This window comes from Pinus tabuliformis, chromosome J, assembly GCF_031772625.1.
Source record: "Pinus tabuliformis cultivar Carrire ecotype Pingquan chromosome J, CPIR1, whole genome shotgun sequence".
NCBI lineage: Eukaryota > Viridiplantae > Streptophyta > Pinopsida > Pinales > Pinaceae > Pinus > Pinus tabuliformis.
Genome location: NC_142295.1, coordinates 823484799 through 823503405, shown reverse-complemented (window position 1 = coordinate 823503405; position 18607 = coordinate 823484799).

Sequence of the window (18607 nt, the reverse complement as noted above, 5' to 3'; positions counted from 1 at the left end):
ACTAGGGTTTCCTAATATATCTCAGATATTAAATCATACATCAAATCCTATTGAAACCGGTTGCATCTAGCTCGTTCTCGTCCACTTGTTTGTGGGGAAAAATGCCTATGCAGGACGATCCTATCCACCTAAGGTGTGACAGTGCCTTAGCAACAAACAGAGACAGCTATTCTAGTATTCTTCCTTTATGAATTAAGAATGAAGAGAGACGGATGGACTAACCGGTGTCTTCCGTTTGTCCCTCGATCCAGATCCTCTTCTCTTTGGGAGTTCACAGCTACTTGTCTTCTCACTCGCCCAGCTTCAACAGGTCTCTGCAAGATTACAAGAGAAGAACACTACACAAAGACATAGATTCATAATCATAACTAGTTTAGGATTAGAAGTAAACTAAACATACTAATGCAATCATACATCAAAGATACATCAGTATATAGGAGAAACCAAGATAGCTTTATTGATGAATAACAAGGTTCAGGAGGAGATACAACCCAGAGGGCTCCAACCCTTTGGAGAGAGGATGAGTTAGCTTGAGATCTGACTAGTGTCCTCTCCCTCTGTCAGTTCTTGATTCCACTTGGAGGTTCTTGCTTCCACTTGGAGATTTGGAACCTCTTACTCATCATAGTCAAATTCCCTGAGGCAAGTGTCATTTTGGAAGCTTCCTGGGTTTTGACACCTTGAGAAATGAGCTTGCCACATGTCCACTCTCGCTCAGCGCAGGTAGCCAGTGTTGGCTTTGACATTCAGCGCAGACAGCCAGTGGAGCCATTGACATGATCCTGAATTGACTTGTTTTGAGCAGTTTCTGGTGGAGAACTTCTGTGAATTGTTGTGGTTTGTTAGCCTTGTTCCTCTAGGGGTAGGAACAACATATTTAGGGACTTTGGATCCCTTAGTTTATGGACATTTCATGCTCAATGCTGTAAAGCACAAAAATGTCTATAACAGTTGCCCCCTAAAGTATGAGGCCGTTTATTGGGTGAAATGCTTTATCCAGGAGGATCCGAAGATCATCCAATGCTGGGAGGAGACCTGTAATAAGATACAATACAATGCATTATTTTTCATACTGCTTTCATGATCTAGCTGAGGCGGGCATTCCCATGCTCAGCTTTTTTAAATTCATTTCTTTGTACATAGAACAGATAATCGTCTGATGGTAGACTGATAATTTTGATGAAATTATCATCCTTTGAGTAGGATGATCATCTGCTGCAATGATGTACATGTCAAATGTCTTTATCTTTCCTGAATATATATCGCAGCACGGATGGATGAAACTAGATCCGGGGTCTTCGAACTCGTTCGATCTTCACTCTAAGTACAAGTTGATCCATATGAGAATTGTTCTGGAGTCGAACATGGAAAGACATCGCTTGATTACCGGTCAATGAGGTAAACCGATAACAAGCGCTAGAGGAATCATCGATAATGATAATGACCCTCAAGGTACTGCAGTACAATTCACGTGGTGTGAATAAAGGACTTGGCGTCGAACACCACGCAAAATCTTTTGGTCGAAGGTCATTGATGTATACCTATCGCCGGAAGTGAGAAACTTGCCATTGAGGCATGCAAGCTTCAAAGTACTGAAGGGGTTGTTCCTAGATCAACTTCTTGGATAATGAGCTGAAGTCGACAAGAAGAGATCCGTCAAAGGAGGGCCTTAATGAATCCCACATCAATGACACGGAACAGAGCTAATGATTTTGATGGAGGTGAAAATGATCTGTGACATATGATTCAGGGTGGCGGTCATGAATGGATGAAGGATAATGTATGGTAGTGGATGGGACACGGTTGACTCTTTCTGAACGACTTCTCTTGAACATGTGGCGACACTGATGCGATGGATCGGTAGCATTACCCCAAATATGGATGGTATGGAGAGACCATGGTGATGTGACCGGTGAATGAAACAACCCAACCCGATTGTGGTACGGAGGAAAAGTGTCATGTTCAAGAGCGACTTGCTACCATCAAAGTTTTCTTTAGTTTCTCCCAATTTTTCCCCAGTCATTGCTGACCAGTACCTCTTTATTTTTGTCAAGCTTGAGGAGGATAACATATGCTTGTTCTATAACCTGCCCTTCGGGCAAGCCCATCGCTATGTTTTAACGAGCCTAGCGATAGTGAAACTCGTTCTCGTCTAAAGACGAGTTTGTCGCTATTTAGTGATTTTAACGAGAACAATGACAAAGATAACTCGGTCCTTTTCATTTTTAGAGAGTCTGAAAAGGTACATAAAGTTAACTCTGAAAGTCCTTTTTCGTCATCTCATCCCTTTAGTCCGAAAAAGTATAAAACAATACAGAAGGGATGAGTTTTCTATAGTTTTAACGAGCCGAACAAAACAAGCGCTCGATCGTTTTGTGCAATAATCCCTCAGGTCCAAAAAGATTAAAATCTAGAGGAGGGATAGCACTTCCTGTCGCTTTAACGAGCTGGAAGGCTAAGACTCAGCAATCTTTTCATATTTTACGAGTCAGTTGAAAAGAGCTTAAAGAAGACTCGTCTTTTGAGGAACGAGTGATAAACAGGGTTAGCAGCTGATTCCAGGTACAGGCTGGAATTTTGTTACTGCAAAGAATTGCTGTTGGTTTGAGATTGGAATCATTGGGTGCTTAATGCTTTGAAGGGAGGTGAAGATAGGAATTCCATTCTGCTGGGAAGGAGATGCTGGATTGGAGCCCTCTGGGTTGTATCTCTTCCTGAACCTTGTTATTCATCAATAAAGCTATCTTGCTTTCTCCTATATACTGATGTATCTTTGATGTATGATTGCATTAGTATGTTTAGTTTACTTCTAATCCTGAACTAGTTATGAATATGAATCTGTCTTTTGTAGCGTTCTTCTCTTGTGATCTTGCAGAGACCTGTTGAAGCTGGGCGAGCGAGAAGGCAAGTAGCTGGGAACTCTCCAAGAGAAGAGAAACCGGATCGAAACACTTTTGATCGTCCTGCATAGGATACTTTTGTCGTTAGTCTCATTTGCAAGTGTTTCATGGTAGTACATAGTTTTTGCTGGTTCACTTCCATGTCCACTCTCGCTCAGCGCAGGTAGCCAGTGTTGGCTTTGACATTCAGCATAGGTAGCCAGTGTAGCCATTGACATTCAGCGCAGACAGCCAGTGGAGCCATTGACATGATCCTGAATTGACTTGTTCTGAGCAGTTTCTGGTGGAGAACTTCTGTGAATTGCTGTGGTTTGTTAGCCTTGTTCCTCTAGCGGTAGGAACAACATGTTTAGGGACTTTGGATCCCTTAGATTGTGGACATTTCATGCTCAATGCTGTAAGGCACAAAAATGTCTATAACAGTTGACCCCTAAAGTATGAGGCCGTTTATCGGGTGAAATGCTTTATCCAGGAGGGTCCAAAGTTCATCCAATGCTGGGAGGAGACCTATAATAAGATACAATACAATACATTATTTTTCATACTGCTTTCATGATCTAGCTGAGGCGAGCATTCCCATACTCAGCTTTATAAATTCATTTTTCTGTACATAGAACAGACAATCATCTGATGGTAGACTGATAATTTTGGTGAAATTATCATCCTTTGAGTAGGATGATTATCTGCTGCAATGATGTATGTGTCAAATGTCTTTATCTTTCCCGAATATATATCATAGCCCGGATGGATGAAACTAGATCCGGGGTCTTCGAACTTGTTCAATCTTCACTCTAAGTACAAGTTGATCCATGTGAGAATTGTTCTGAAGTCGAACATGGAAAGACATCGCTTGATTACCGGTCAATGAGGTAAACCGTTAACAAGCGCGAGAGGAATCACCGATAATGATAATGACCCTCAAGGTACTGCAGTACAATTCATGTGGTGTGAATAAAGGACTTGGCGTCGAACACCACACAAAATCTTTCGGTCGAAGGTCATTGATGTATACCTATCGCCAGAAGTGAGAAACTTGCCATTGAGGCATGCAAGCTTCAAAGTACTGAAGGGGTTGTTCCTAGATCAACTTCTTGGATAATGAGCTGAAGTCGACAAGAAGAGATCCGTCAAAGGAGGGCCTTAATGAATCCCACATCAATGACACAGAACAGAGCTAATGATTTTGATGGAGGTGAAAATGATCTGTGACATATGATTCAGGGTGGCGGTCATGAATGGATGAAGGATAATGTATGGTAGTGGATGGGACACGGTTGACTCTTTCTGAACGACTTCTCTTGAACATGTGGCGACACTGATGCGATGGATCGGTAGCATTACCCCAAATATGGATGGTATGGAGAGACCATGGTGATGTGACCGGTGAATGAAACAACCCAACCCGATTGTGGTACGGAGGAAAAGTGTCATGTTCAAGAGCGACTTGCTACCATCAAAGTTTTCTTTAGTTTCTCCCAATTTTTCCCCAGTCATTGCTGACCAGTACCTCTTTATTTTTGTCAAGCTTGAGGAGGATAACATATGCTTGTTCTATAACCTGCCCTTCGGGCAAGCCCATCGCTATGTTTTAACGAGCCTAGCGATAGTGAAACTCGTTCTCGTCTAAAGACGAGTTTGTCACTATTTAGTGATTTTAACGAGTCCAACGACAAAGATAACTCGGTCCTTTTCATTTTTAGAGAGTCTGAAAAGGTACATAAAGTTAACTCTGAAAGTCCTTTTTCGTCATCTCATCCCTTTAGTCCGAAAAAGTATAAAACAATACAGAAGGGATGAGTTTTCTATAGTTTTAACGAGCCGAACAAAACAAGCGCTCGATCGTTTTGTGCAATAATCCCTCAGGTCCAAAAAGATTAAAATCTAGAGGAGGGATAGCACTTCCTGTCGCTTTAATGAGCTGGAAGGCTAAGACTCAGCAATCTTTTCATATTTTACGAGTCAGTTGAAAAGAGCTTAAAGAAGACTCGTCTTTTGAGGAACGAGTGATAAACAGGGTTAGCAGCTGATTCCAGGTACAGGCTGGAATTTTGTTACTGCAAAGAATTGCTGTTGGTTTGAGATTGGAATCATTGGGTGCTTAATGCTTTGAAGGGAGGTGAAGATAGGAATTCCATTCTGCTGGGAAGGAGATGCTGGATTGGAGCCCTCTGGGTTGTATCTCTTCCTGAACCTTGTTATTCATCAATAAAGCTATCTTGGTTTCTCCTATATACTGATGTATCTTTGATGTATGATTGCATTAGTATGTTTAGTTTACTTCTAATCCTGAACTAGTTATGAATATGAATCTGTCTTTTGTAGCGTTCTTCTCTTGTGATCTTGCAGAGACCTATTGAAGCTGGGCGAGCGAGAAGGCAAGTAGCTGGGAACTCTCCAAGAGAAGAGAAACCGGATCGAAACACTTTTGATCGTCCTGCATAGGATACTTTTGTCGTTAGTCTCATTTGCAAGTGTTTCATGGTAGTACATAGTTTTTGCTGGTTCACTTCCATGTCCACTCTCGCTCAGCGCAGGTAGCCAGTGTTGGCTTTGACATTCAGCACAGGTAGCCAGTGTAGCCATTGACATTCAGCACAGACAGCCAGTGGAGCCATTGACATGATCCTGAATTGACTTGTTCTGAGCAGTTTCTGGTGGAGAACTTCTGTGAATTGCTGTGGTTTGTTAGCCTTGTTCCTCTAGCGGTAGGAACAACATGTTTAGGGACTTTGGATCCCTTAGATTGTGGACATTTCATGCTCAATGCTGTAAGGCACAAAAATGTCTATAACAGTTGACCCCTAAAGTATGAGGCCGTTTATCGGGTGAAATGATTTATCCAGGAGGGTCCAAAGTTCATCCAATGCTGGGAGGAGACCTATAATAAGATACAATACAATACATTATTTTTCATACTGCTTTCATGATCTAGCTGAGGCGAGCATTCCCATACTCAGCTTTATAAATTCATTTTTCTGTACATAGAACAGACAATCATCTGATGGTAGACTGATAATTTTGGTGAAATTATCATCCTTTGAGTAGGATGATTATCTGCTGCAATGATGTACGTGTCAAATGTCTTTATCTTTCCCGAATATATATCGCAGCCCGGATGGATGAAACTAGATCCGGGGTCTTCGAACTCGTTCAATCTTCACTCTAAGTACAAGTTGATCCATGTGAGAATTGTTCTGAAGTCGAACATGGAAAGACATCGCTTGATTACCGGTCAATGAGGTAAACCGTTAACAAGCGCGAGAGGAATCACCGATAATGATAATGACCCTCAAGGTACTGCAGTACAATTCATGTGGTGTGAATAAAGGACTTGGCGTCGAACACCACACAAAATCTTTCGGTCGAAGGACATTGATGTATACTTGTCACCAGAAGTGAGAAACTTGCCATTGAGGCATGCAAGCTTCAAAGTACTGAAGGGGTTGTTCCTAGATCAACTTCTTGGATAATGAGCTGAAGTCGACAAGAAGCGATCCGTCAAAGGAGGGCCTTAATGAATCCCACATCTATGACATGGAACGGAGCTAATGATTTTGATGGAGGTGAAAACGATCTGTGACATATGATTCAGGGTGGCGGTCATGAACGGATGAAGGATAATGTATGGTAGTGGATGGGACACAGTTGACTCTTTCTGAACGACTTCTCTTGAACATGTGGCAACACTGATGCGATGGATCGGTAGCATTACCCCAAATATGGATGGTATGGCGAGACCATGGTGATGTGACCGGTGAATGAAACAACCCAACCCGATTGTGGTACGGAGGAAAATTGTCATGTTCAAGAGCGACTTGCTACCATCAAAGTTTTCTTTAGTTTCTCCCAATTTTTCCCCAGTCATTGCTGACCAGTACCTCTTTATTTTTGTCAAGCTTGAGGAGGATAACATATGCTTGTTCTATAACCTACCCTTCGGGCAAGCCCATCGTTATGTTTTAACGAGCCTAGCGACAGTGAAACTCGTTCTCGTCTAAAGAAAAGTTTGTCGCTATTTAGTGATTTTAACGAGTCTAACGACAAAGATAACTCGGTCCTTTTCATTTTTAGAGAGTCTGAAAAGGTACATAAAGTTAACTCCGAAAGTCCTTTTTCGTCATCTAATCCCTTAAGTCCGAAAAAGTATAAAACAATACAGAAGGGATGAGTTTTCGATAGTTTTAACGAGCCGAACAAAACAAGCGCTAGATCATTTTGTGCAATAATCCCTCAGGTCCAAAAAGATTAAAATCTAGAGGAGGGATAACACTTCCTGTCCCTTTAACGAGCTGGAAGGCCAAGACTCGGCAATCTTTTGATATTTTACGAGTCAGTTGAAAAGAGCTTAAAGAAGACTCATCTTTTGAGGAATGAGTGATAAACAGGGTTAGCAGCTGATTCCAGGTACAGGTTGGAATTTTCCAATCATGGCAGTGTCACAAGGATGGCTAGGTGAAATCACTCTTCGCAGCTGTTCCTCCAAATGGGTAAACAATCATATGGAGGTGAACGATCGGCCAAATGAAAATTTGAGGTGATGGTGCAAACACGACCAAGGCTTTAATGGCAGATAAGGTTACATTCACAGTGGTTATTTACCGGAAGATAGTTCATTTTTTAAACGAGCTTGAACGCGGAAAAACACTGCTCAATCTTATGTTTATTTTTTAATAAGCATGAACTATGCGCTAAAACTGCTCGGATCTTGCGTTTATTTTTTAACGAGCATGAACTGTGTGCTAAAACTGCTCGTTTATATGGTCAAATTTTGATTTTTTACCATAACTAGCTTTGCCCTTTTCAAAGATAGTACTGCATTCTCAATTGCTGCATCAAACTTAGTTAGAAATGAATAACATTTGTTTGAAAATGAGATTAAAACCCTAATATTTCGCTTTGAACTACGTAAAAAGAAATTAAAAATTGTTTTTACCTCTCATTTTACCATTTCATTTGAACTTGGTTTGTTGGAGCTTTGGAGGTGCCTCTTCCCCCTTGATTTTCACCAGCTGATTTCGGGAGATTTTGTGGACGATTCTCAGCGCCGTCTGGACCAGGTAGGAGCTAAACTCTTAGCTCTTTCTTTTCATGGTTTCATTTTTCCATTCTGTGCCTGTTTTCCTGTCTCCTTGAGCACCTGGGGTTTTGTTAGGGCGCTTTGCCATCAGAGCAGCTAGTTCACTCGAAACCTGTGTTGAATGTCAAGCTGCCTTAAGGCAGTTTGACCTTCAACGCAGGTGGAACACTGGCTAACTGCGTTGGGCACAGAAAACTAGTTTTGTTGCATAGCTTTTGATGAAAATTTTGCCAGTTTCTCATCAAATCCAGGATCTTACTCTTTCTCTTGTTTGTTTTGCAGGGACCTTTGAGCAAAATGACCCTTACATGGCGAGAACGAGAACATGAAGAAGAGGACATGATTGCCCTCCATGATCCTGTCACGGTGAACGCGCTGCGGAACTGTGGCCTGCTGAAGTTCTTCCGTATCTCTAGTATGAGAGCACAGATCTCCTTACTGCAGTATATGCTTGATGCTTGGGATCCTATCAACCAAGTATTCCAGATTAGGGGCAAATCCATCCCCTTGACCATAGTAGACATTTACTTCTTGACTGGATTGTCAAAGCGGGGTGCCCCCATTTCTTTGTCAGGTTCGGCCCGAGGGAATGACTCCGTGAGAGATTATGTCCACCAGTATTGCAGGGAAGGATCTCAGCCGAGCAGAGACGGCAAGGTCGTTATCTATGAGATTACTGACAGGCCTCTCAGGTCCATTCTGTATACTATTGGTAGGATGGCCGGTAGCGCATCTCTTCATGTTGCCAACAGATCTTATGTGCAGCACGCCTTGGAGTGTCTCCAACCGAAAGTCTTCAACTGGTGTGATGCAGTACTTATCCAGATGAAAAGTCAGTTGACCAAGGTAAAGGACGGGAAGCTGAAGAACTTTGGATTTGGTTCTATCTTGACTGCCTTTACCTTGGAGAAGATACCACTGATACAGCCTCAGTATATTGCGCTCGACTTGCCTTCTCCTACCGAGCCACACATGCAGAGATGGGTTGATCACATGTCTAGGCATGTTGGTCAATCTCATATTTCTTTCACTGATATCTTCTTCAGGTGGTTCGAGCGTCAGGAAATGGTCTATTCCGAGTATCCATATGTTGGCATGGATTTCCGAGGCGATCCGGATTTGGTACTACCAGATGGCGAACAGTGGGGTGCTATTGGTAAAATCTTCGACCATATCACTGTTTACTATTTTTATTCATAATGTTTCTGTGCTTTACTCTGTCAAGACTTTAATCAAACTCTTGTGTGCATGCAGATGTTGGTCCTGTTCGTCCAGCAGTTCACCCGAGAGTGCCAGTCGCTTCCCCAGTAGGGGAGCCTGCTGGGAGGGTTATTCTTCGCGACCTTGACGTGGCCGAGACCCTTACAGCTGTGCAGGAGCAGGTTGAGAGCCTTACTCTTGGTATTCCGGATGTACGGATCGATGAGTTACCTTTAGAGTTGCACCGGCATACTATTGGTGTGCCTAGACGATGGACTCGTCTCTTGCGCATGATTGCACAGGCCGTGACGTGCTATCATGTGCATCACTAGGCTAGGGTGCCCCCTAGCATTTTTGAGTTCTTGGATCATGCGACCAATTTTTGTCTTGGTTACAGAACATTATGTGTAAACGATAAACAGCTTTTATATATATATTTTGATTTTCGGGGTTTATTCCGGTTGAGTTATATGATCCACTTGCACAACATTGATGATGCATTTCTTTTTATAAATGTCGCAAATGTCTATCTAACACATAGTTTGCTAATGAGTCGGTTAATGTGTTTAAGTTCCTAGAAATATGTTGGTATTGAATTAACTCAAACTGTCTTTCCAAAATCTTAACCCTTAGAAACATACGATAAATAGCTGGATTGCGGACGGAATATATACCATTGAGTTGTAGTATCACGAGTTGTGAGTCTAGCCTGACGATTAGTCGGCGTATACCATGGGTGATGGCATCAGAGAGTAGTTCTATCAACGCACTATACTCAGCGATATTATTCATTGATTGCCCAATACACACACCTCTAAAACTTACTAACTCGCCGCTTGGATAAAAAATGGCCCAGGCCGCGGAGGATAGGTTCCGCGAACTACGACTCGCTCCATCAGGATATCCCACACATGTCTCAGAAAGGTTCGACATCTGCAATAAATGTAAAAAGGTGGATTACTCGACCAAAACAAACACTTTAGCGAAAACAAAATACAACAAAAGCACACAGGTTACTATTTAAGCATAGTAATGCTTGAGGTACAACCCATTGCGGGGTTGCGCCAGTGGAATTCCGTCATAATCCATTAACGCGTAGGCTCCTTTTGCTAACACTCGTTTAATAATATAGGGGCCCATCCATAAAGAATTAAATTTTCCTGCTCCCAATTTGTCGGATTCTTTGTCGTAAAGCAAGACCAAGTCACCTTCTGAGAAGACACGGGGTTTGACATTCTTGTCGAATTGCGCCTTGACTCATTTCTTATGGGCTTCGTTAGCCAAAGAGGCGTCACGATGGGTTTCATCCAATTGGATTAATTCCAAGAAACGGGCTTCTTCTTCTGAAGTTCCGGGGAGGAGGTCGATTGCGAGTTTAAGAGACGAAATTTCGCACTGGACTGGTAAGACTGCCTCCAGGCCATACACCAGTTGGAAAGGTGTGAACCCGGTCGCATTTCTTACTGACGTTCGGTAAGCCCACAAGGCTGAGTACAGGATTGGGTGCCACCTTCTTTTGTGAACTCCGATCATCCTTTGCAACATACGCTTCAGGACCTTGTTGATTGCTTCAACTTGTCCGTTGGCTTGCGGATAATACGGGGTAGAGCTGTCGTGAGATAACCCTTGCTTGGCAGCTAATTCAATCATCATGTGATTGCGAAAATGCGATCAATGATCTGCAACTATAGCTTGTGGTACGCCGAACCTGGCGACTACATGATTGAAAAAGAAAAAGGGCAGTTGTTTCACCAGTGTTATCTAATGTAGGCATTGCCTCGGTCCATTTGGTAAAATAGTCAACGGCGACTATGATATACCCATGCCCCCTGGTCGATGTGGGGTTACATGTCATGAAATCGATGCCCCATTTGGCGAAAGGCCCAACAGCAACTATTGGCTGTAAAGGTGTGGGTGGTCTTCTGGTTTTGCTATCAAAAATTTGACAAGCAGGGCGACTTCTGACTGCGGTTATGCAATCTTTGAACATGATTGGCCAGTAGTATCCTGCTCGTAAGATTTTTTGTGCTGTTGCATATCCAGATTGATGCCCCCCACACGCGCCCGAATGACACTCATTCAGGGCTCTTTCGGCCTCCTCATGGGTGAGGCACCTCCTCAGAACTGTATCGATACCACGACGGTAAAGCGTATCACCGACGATCATGTAGTCCTTTGCTTGGTATTGTATACGTTTCTGTTCAGAGTGAGAGGTGTTAGGCCTGAACTTTTGGGTTTGGAGATAAATTATTATATCTCCATACCACTCATTGCTTGTAGATATCCGAAACAAATTCTCGTCCACGATTTATTCTTCGGATGTTTCATCGTCGAACGACGATGGGAGATCGCACAATAATTCTGCGAAAACTAGAGCTTTCTTTGATTTGGATTTTACAAATTCCAGATCAAACTCTTGAAGGATCGCTATCCATTTTGAATATTTGCTCCCCAGCAACTGTCGCGACAGTATATAAGTCATGGGGTTGCAATCTGATAAAATGGTAGTTTTCCGAAAGAGGACATAATGTCGAAATCTTTGAATCGCTTGAACAGCTGCAAGTGCTAGTTTTTCAACATAAGAATATTTCTTTCTGTATCATTCAAGATTTTACTTAAATAATATATAGGATGTTTGATTCCATCGACTTCTTGAACTAAAACCATCACAATGGTCGTATCCGCTGCAGCCAGATACAGGTTAAAATCTCTTTGATAGTCCGGGGCATACATTAATGATGCTTTTACGAGAGAATCTTTCAGAGCGTCAAAGGAAGCTTGCGCCACTTGATCCCAGACAAAAGGTACATCCTTTTTCAAAAGATGAGTATAACCTTTAGCAAGTTCTGCGTAATTTGGAATGAACCTCCTCAGAAAGTTTGCTTTCCCTTAGAGTTTCTGAATCTGAAGCAAATTTGAAGGTGGAGGCAAATTAATGATTGCCTGAACCTTGCAAGGGTCGAGACGAATTCCATCCTTAGAGACTACAAAGCCAAGTAAACGACCAGAACTGACGCAAAACACACATTTGTGTGGATTGAGTCTTATCTTGTAGTGTCAACAACGTAGAAATATCACTCTTAAATGCTGCGGATGATCAGTCCGCTTTCGCGAATGAGCCGAAAGGTCGTCGATATATGGTTGAACGATGTTCTTGATGTCATGGAAGGCATAATTCATTGCCCTTTGAAACGTTGCCCCTGCGTTCTTTAAACCAAAGGGTAATTTTCGATAAGCGAATGTGCCCCACAGACAAATGAATGCAGTCTTTGACTGGTCCTGTGGGCAGATATTTATTTGATTATACCCGGAAAATCCATCCATGAATGAAAAGATTTCACATCTGGCGCATTCGTCAATTATCTGGTCGATGAAGGGTGTAGGGTAGTTGTCTTTCGGACAAGCTTGGTTTACATCCCTATAATCGACGCACACTCTAATTGTCCCTTGTTTCTTCATAACAGGGACAATATTCGATACCCAATCGGTTAGAGGAACCGGGTAGATGAAACTAGCATGGAGAAGTTTTTCAACTTCTACCTTAATGGTAGCGGCTTTCTTGGGGTGCACCTGCCGAAGCCGTTGTCTTACTGGTTTGACATCTGGATACATCTTAATTTCATGTTCAACGATACTCGAGTCAATGCCTGGCATTTCATCATATGACCAAGCAAAGACATCTCTGAATTCGCGAAAAAGAGCGTTATATATTTCCAGTTCTGAAGGAGAACATCGTTTGCCGACATAAATATTCTCTACAACATTTGTTTTAGTCGAGATATTTATGGCTATAGTCTCTTCAATATTGGATAAGTTTCGCTCGGAGTCCAGATATTATTGAGTCCAGATATTAACGATATTATTGAGTTTTCTTCTTCTTCCCTTTGTTTTGCTTCTTCTTGCTTCCTGGTTGATTGGTTTCTTTGCCTTTATCTGCTGATACGGCATTTACTTCCGAAGCAAGAATTTCCTCTTTTGCATTTTGATCTGAAGTCTTACGGGCTTTCTTAGACGAAGCCTTTGTCGATTTCGCGTTTTTCGTGCCAATCACACCATCGCCAGCATGAGAGTCACTATTCGATTTAGGAGGAGGAGGAATTGAGAATTCCGATCTAGGGGCATCAGGTATTTTGTCGTAGAGCATGCCAGACTGAGTGTAAACTAAGTCTAGATATTGTGCACGAGCAATAACTTGCTCCTCCGTTACGACTCCCCCCTTGGCCACATCTTTCGTTATGGTAGGAAGTAACGACTTTATAAACCATTCAGCTAATAGCTGATCGGGAACGTATGTTTTCACCATCCTACGACGATGACGCCACTCATGTATATGATCGGATATATGAGTGGCCGTTGTCTGCTTGAAGTTGGTTAAGATTTCCGTTCCCATTTCATACCTTATCGATAATTGCAAATGGGTTAAGAAAGTCGTGGCTAGGGAGCTGAAATTGTCGAACGAGGCTCTAGGTAATTCAATATACCATTTAGCCACTGGACCCATTAACGTTCTCTGAAAAAGGCGAAGCCTTATCGAATCATCATTCAAGGTGTTTGATGAACACCATAGATGAAAAGTCATCACGTGATTCGATGTGTCTTCGCCTGGATTTCCATTGAATTTAGGAATGTCCGATGGAAGTTTGTGAGGAATCGCCGGCCACCAAGGGGTGTAAGCAATTGGATCGTTTGTTAACCGGTGTAAATCGGGTAACTCTAGAGTTGCCACGAATGGTAACAGTTGATTCAGGTTAGGTGAAGCATACCCAGGATACGATGGAATCACCTGAACAGTTGGTCTTTGCATACTAGCATAATGTAATTGATGTTGGTATGACTAATACGTTTTTTTCGTTGGGTACCTATACTACCCCAGCAACCAAGAGTTGTGTATTCTATGCAACAATGTGTACCTATGTCGAACATCCCAACAACGCCAGCTATTGTAACAGTGTCACAAGTTCAAACGATGCCTGTTGTATGTCAACCTCAGATTTCTCAGGAGATGGTCTATTCCCAGTAGCCATATGTTGGCATGGATTTCCGAGGCGATCCGGATTTGGTACTACCGGATGGCGAACAGTGGGGAGCTATTGGTAAAATCTTCGAACATATCACTGTTTACTGTTTTTATTCATAATGTTTCTGTGCTTTACTCTGTCAAGACTTTAATCATCTCCTGATTGCATTGTTTACTAATACAATCATACATCAAAGATACATCAGTATATAGGAGAAAACAACATAGCTTTATTGATGAATAACAAGGTTCAGGAAGAGATACAACCCAGAGGGCTCCAATCCAGCATCTCCTTCCCAGCAAAATGGAATTCCTATCTTCACCTCCCTTCAAAGCATTAAGAATTTCTGTGGTTTGTTAGCCTTGTTCCTCTAGGGGTAGGAACAACATGTTTAGAGACTTTGGATCCCTTAGATTATGGACATTTCATGCTCAATGCTATAAGGCACAAAAATGTCTATAACAGTTGCCCCCTAAAGTATGAGGCCGTTTATCGGGTGAAATGCTTTATCCAGGAGGGTCCGAAGTTCATCCAATGCTGGGAGGAGACCTGTAATAAGATACAATACAATACATTATTTTTCATACTGCTTTCATGATCTAGCTGAGGCGGGCATTCCCATGCTCAGCTTTGTAAATTCATTTTTCTGTACATAGAACAGACAATCGTCTGATGGTAGACTGATAATTTTGATGAAATTATCATCCTTTGAGTAGGATGATCATCTGCTGCAATGATGTACATGTCAAATGTCTTTATCTTTCTTGAATATATATCGCAGCCCGGATGGATGAAACTAGATCCGGGGTCTTCAAACTCGTTCGATCTTCACTCTAAGTACAAGTCGATCCATGTGAGAATTGTTCTGAAGTCAAACATGGAAAGACATCACTTGATTACCGGTCAATGAGGTAAACCGTTAACAAGCGCGAGAGGAATCACCGATAATGATAATGACCCTCAAGGTACTGCAGTACAATTCACGTGGTGTGAATAAAGGACTTGGCGTCGAACACCACGCAAAATCTTTCGGTTGAAGGTCATTGATGTATACCTGTCGCCGGAAGTGAGAAACTTGCCATTGAGGCATGCAAGCTTCAAAGTACTGAAGGGGTTGTTCCTAGATCAACTTCTTGGATAATGAGCTGAAGTCAACAAGAAGCGATCCGTCAAAGGAGGGCCTTAATGAATCCCACATCAATGACATGGAACAGAGCTAATGATTTTGATGGAGGTGAAAATGATCTATGACATATGATTCAGGGTGGCAGTCATGAATGGATGAAGGATAATGTATGGTAGTGGATGGGAGACGGTTGACTCTTTCTGAACGAATTCTCTTGAACATGTGGCGACACTGATGCGATGGATCGGTAGCATTACCCCAAATATGGATGGTATGGAGAGACCATGGTGATGTGACCGGTGAATGAAACAACCCAACCTGATTGTGGTACAAAGGAAAAGTGTCATGTTCAAGAGCGACTTGCTACCATCAAAGTTTTCTTTAGTTTCTCCCAATTTTTCCCCAGTCATTGCTGACCACTACCTCTTTATTTTTGTCAAGCTTGAGGAGGATAACATATGCTTGTTCTATAACCTGCCCTTCGGGCAAGCCCATCGCTATGTTTTAATGAGCCTAGCGATAGTGAAACTCGCTCTTGTCTTAAAGACAAGTTTGTCGCTATTTAGTGATTTTAACGAGTCTAACGACAAAGATAACTCGGTCCTTTTCATTTTTAGAGAGTCTGAAAAGGTACATAAAGTTAACTCCGAAAGTCCTTTTTCGTCATCTAATCCCTTTAGTCCGAAAAAGTATAAAACAATACAGAAGGGATGAGTTTTCGATAGTTTTAACGAGCTGAACAAAACAAGCGCTCAATATTTTTGTGCAATAATCCCTCAGGTCCAAAAAGATTAAAATCTAGAGGAGGGATAGCACTTCCTGTCGCTTTAACGAGCTGGAAGGCCAAGACTCGGCAATCTTTTCATATTTTACAAGTCAGTTGAAAAGAGCTTAAAGAAGACTCGTCTTTTGAGGAACGAGTGATAAATAGGGTTAGCAGCTAATTCCGAGTACAGGTTGGAATTTTCCAATCACGGCAGTGTCACAAGGATGGCTAGGTGAAATCACTCCTCGCAGCTGTTCCTCAAAATGGGTAAACAATCATATGGAGGTGAACGATCGGCCAAATGAAAAGTGGAGGTGATGGTGCAAACACGACCAAGGCTTTAATGGCAGATAAGGCTACATTCACAGTGGTTATTTACCAGAAGATAGTTCATTTTTTAGCGAGCTTGAACGCGGAAAAACACTGCTCAATCTTATGTTTATTCTTTAACGAGAATGAACTATGCGCTAAAACTGCTCGGATCTTGCGTTTATTTTTTAACGAGCATGAACTGTGTGCTAAAACTGCTCGTTTAACCCAGTCATATGATAAGAATGTCTCATTGAAGATGCTATTTTTTAGGGAGCTTAGATCTTACAAAGCTTTGCTCCGGATCCTTTCGTTATGCAAGTTCGGAAATGACTAATCCTACGAGTTTAAAGGGTTAGACCTACAGGTTTAAAGGGAGGACCTAAAAATTTAAAAAATAAATAGCCGCCCCTTGCTCGCACTCCAAAAGGTTTGCATGCCCCCAGATATAAAGTATGATTTCAAGGTTACCCTTACTTTGTCCGCCAAAACATTTGTTTAAGCAGGAAAGGCCTACCTCTTTCAGGTTACCAAAGATTGCTCCATTCGCGGCCACGAATAAAACACTTCTTCGGCGATGCCTACCGAAATAGACAAAGGTGAGAGACAACGAGCGCCAAACACATAACTTTGACAAAAGAATCTTATTCTAGAACAACCCCTCTTCCATGACGGACGGGGTACGGACTAGTCATATTCTCCCACGGAAACCTACCCTATAACCAAAGTTTTCCTGCCGAAGCAGACCAGGACGCATGCCCCCTGGGTTCCAGTCATATCCTCGCGGATTACTCGCGCTCATTAGGAGGACGGACCGTAAGTTGAGACACTTCTTGTGTGAATAGACCATTTAGGGATGGTACATGACTATTTGCGATGCGTGATCCGGGAAATGAAAGTTGGTCCACGAGCTTGACCACTCTTCCTTCGTGTGGAAAACACATTACTCTAAAGAGTGAGGAGACGATGGCTCCCATGCAATATATATAGTCTCGTCCAAGGAGTAGTTTATAATCCAAGGGTCCTTGAACGACCATCACGTTCATTTGAACGGTCTTCCCTTTCAATGTTATGGGCACATTGGGGAGGATCCCTAAAGGTCGACTGGTTCCTTTATCAAAGCCTGATAGATTTCTCATTTCAGGCAAAAGCGTTGGCGAACCAAGCGCTTTCCAAACAATAGAGGAAAGGATACTCAGAGATGCCCCCTCATCAATAATAGTGCCATCCATTACCATTCTATATATTTGAACAATAATTCTGAATGGTATACTTGCTGGCAACCGGGGTCTACCTAGTTGGTTCCAGTCGAATGAGACAACTAGGTTGCTTGGTGGTGGGACCGAATAGACGGCCGGATATCGCTCTGACGAACTTCCTTCCTGCGATAAAGGAATGGGGGCATTGCCCCCTTGATCATCAGAGTCAGTGTTGATGAAGAGAATTTGGACGGTGTCGTCTTTACTCTCCTCTGTGATGGTATCATTCGAAGATAGTTCCTCTAAAGGCAAAACCGGGTCAACTTCCATTTCAACCTTTAGACTTTCGTCAGGTATGGATTCAGATGGTTCATCTTCAATGATAGGTGCTTCGGCTGACCATCTGAGCGGGCCAGCCGGGTTCTCAACTAGCGAAGGACTTGGCAGGAGTTTTTGATATCCAGGAGGAAGTTGCGCTCGTAAAATCGGGCGATCTTCCAAAACTCTTTTTGCCTCGTCTAAGAAGGGACAATGGTGGATGGCATGGTCACCTTCACACAGTCTGTAGGGAAATTTAGCTTTCCCTCTCTGTCCTGGGACTTCACTCCCGCTAGTTGACGGTGAGCAGTCAACATGGCTATCAGAGTTTGATGCTACCGAATTGTGCAAACGGGGAGACCAGTCCCTTAGTATCCGAGGGATATAGGGACAATCTCTGTGGAAGTGGTCTCCCTTGCATATGATGCATGGCGATTTAGGCCTTGCTAGTGCGGTGTGTGGATTGTTGTCAGACGACACTTGTTTGCCCCCAGTCGCTTTTGGCTCCTTCTTCTTCTTCTCTTTCTTCTTCTTCTCCTTCTTCTCCTTAAGAACTTGGTTTTTTGTTTTACCAGTTCCGTCAAGCGAAGAGGAAGGAGGAGAGGAAGATGAAGTAGAAGGCTGGTGGGAAACTCTGGTCTGGTCTAACTGTTGACTTGACTGTTCAGGAATAGTGGTGTTCTGAACGATATTG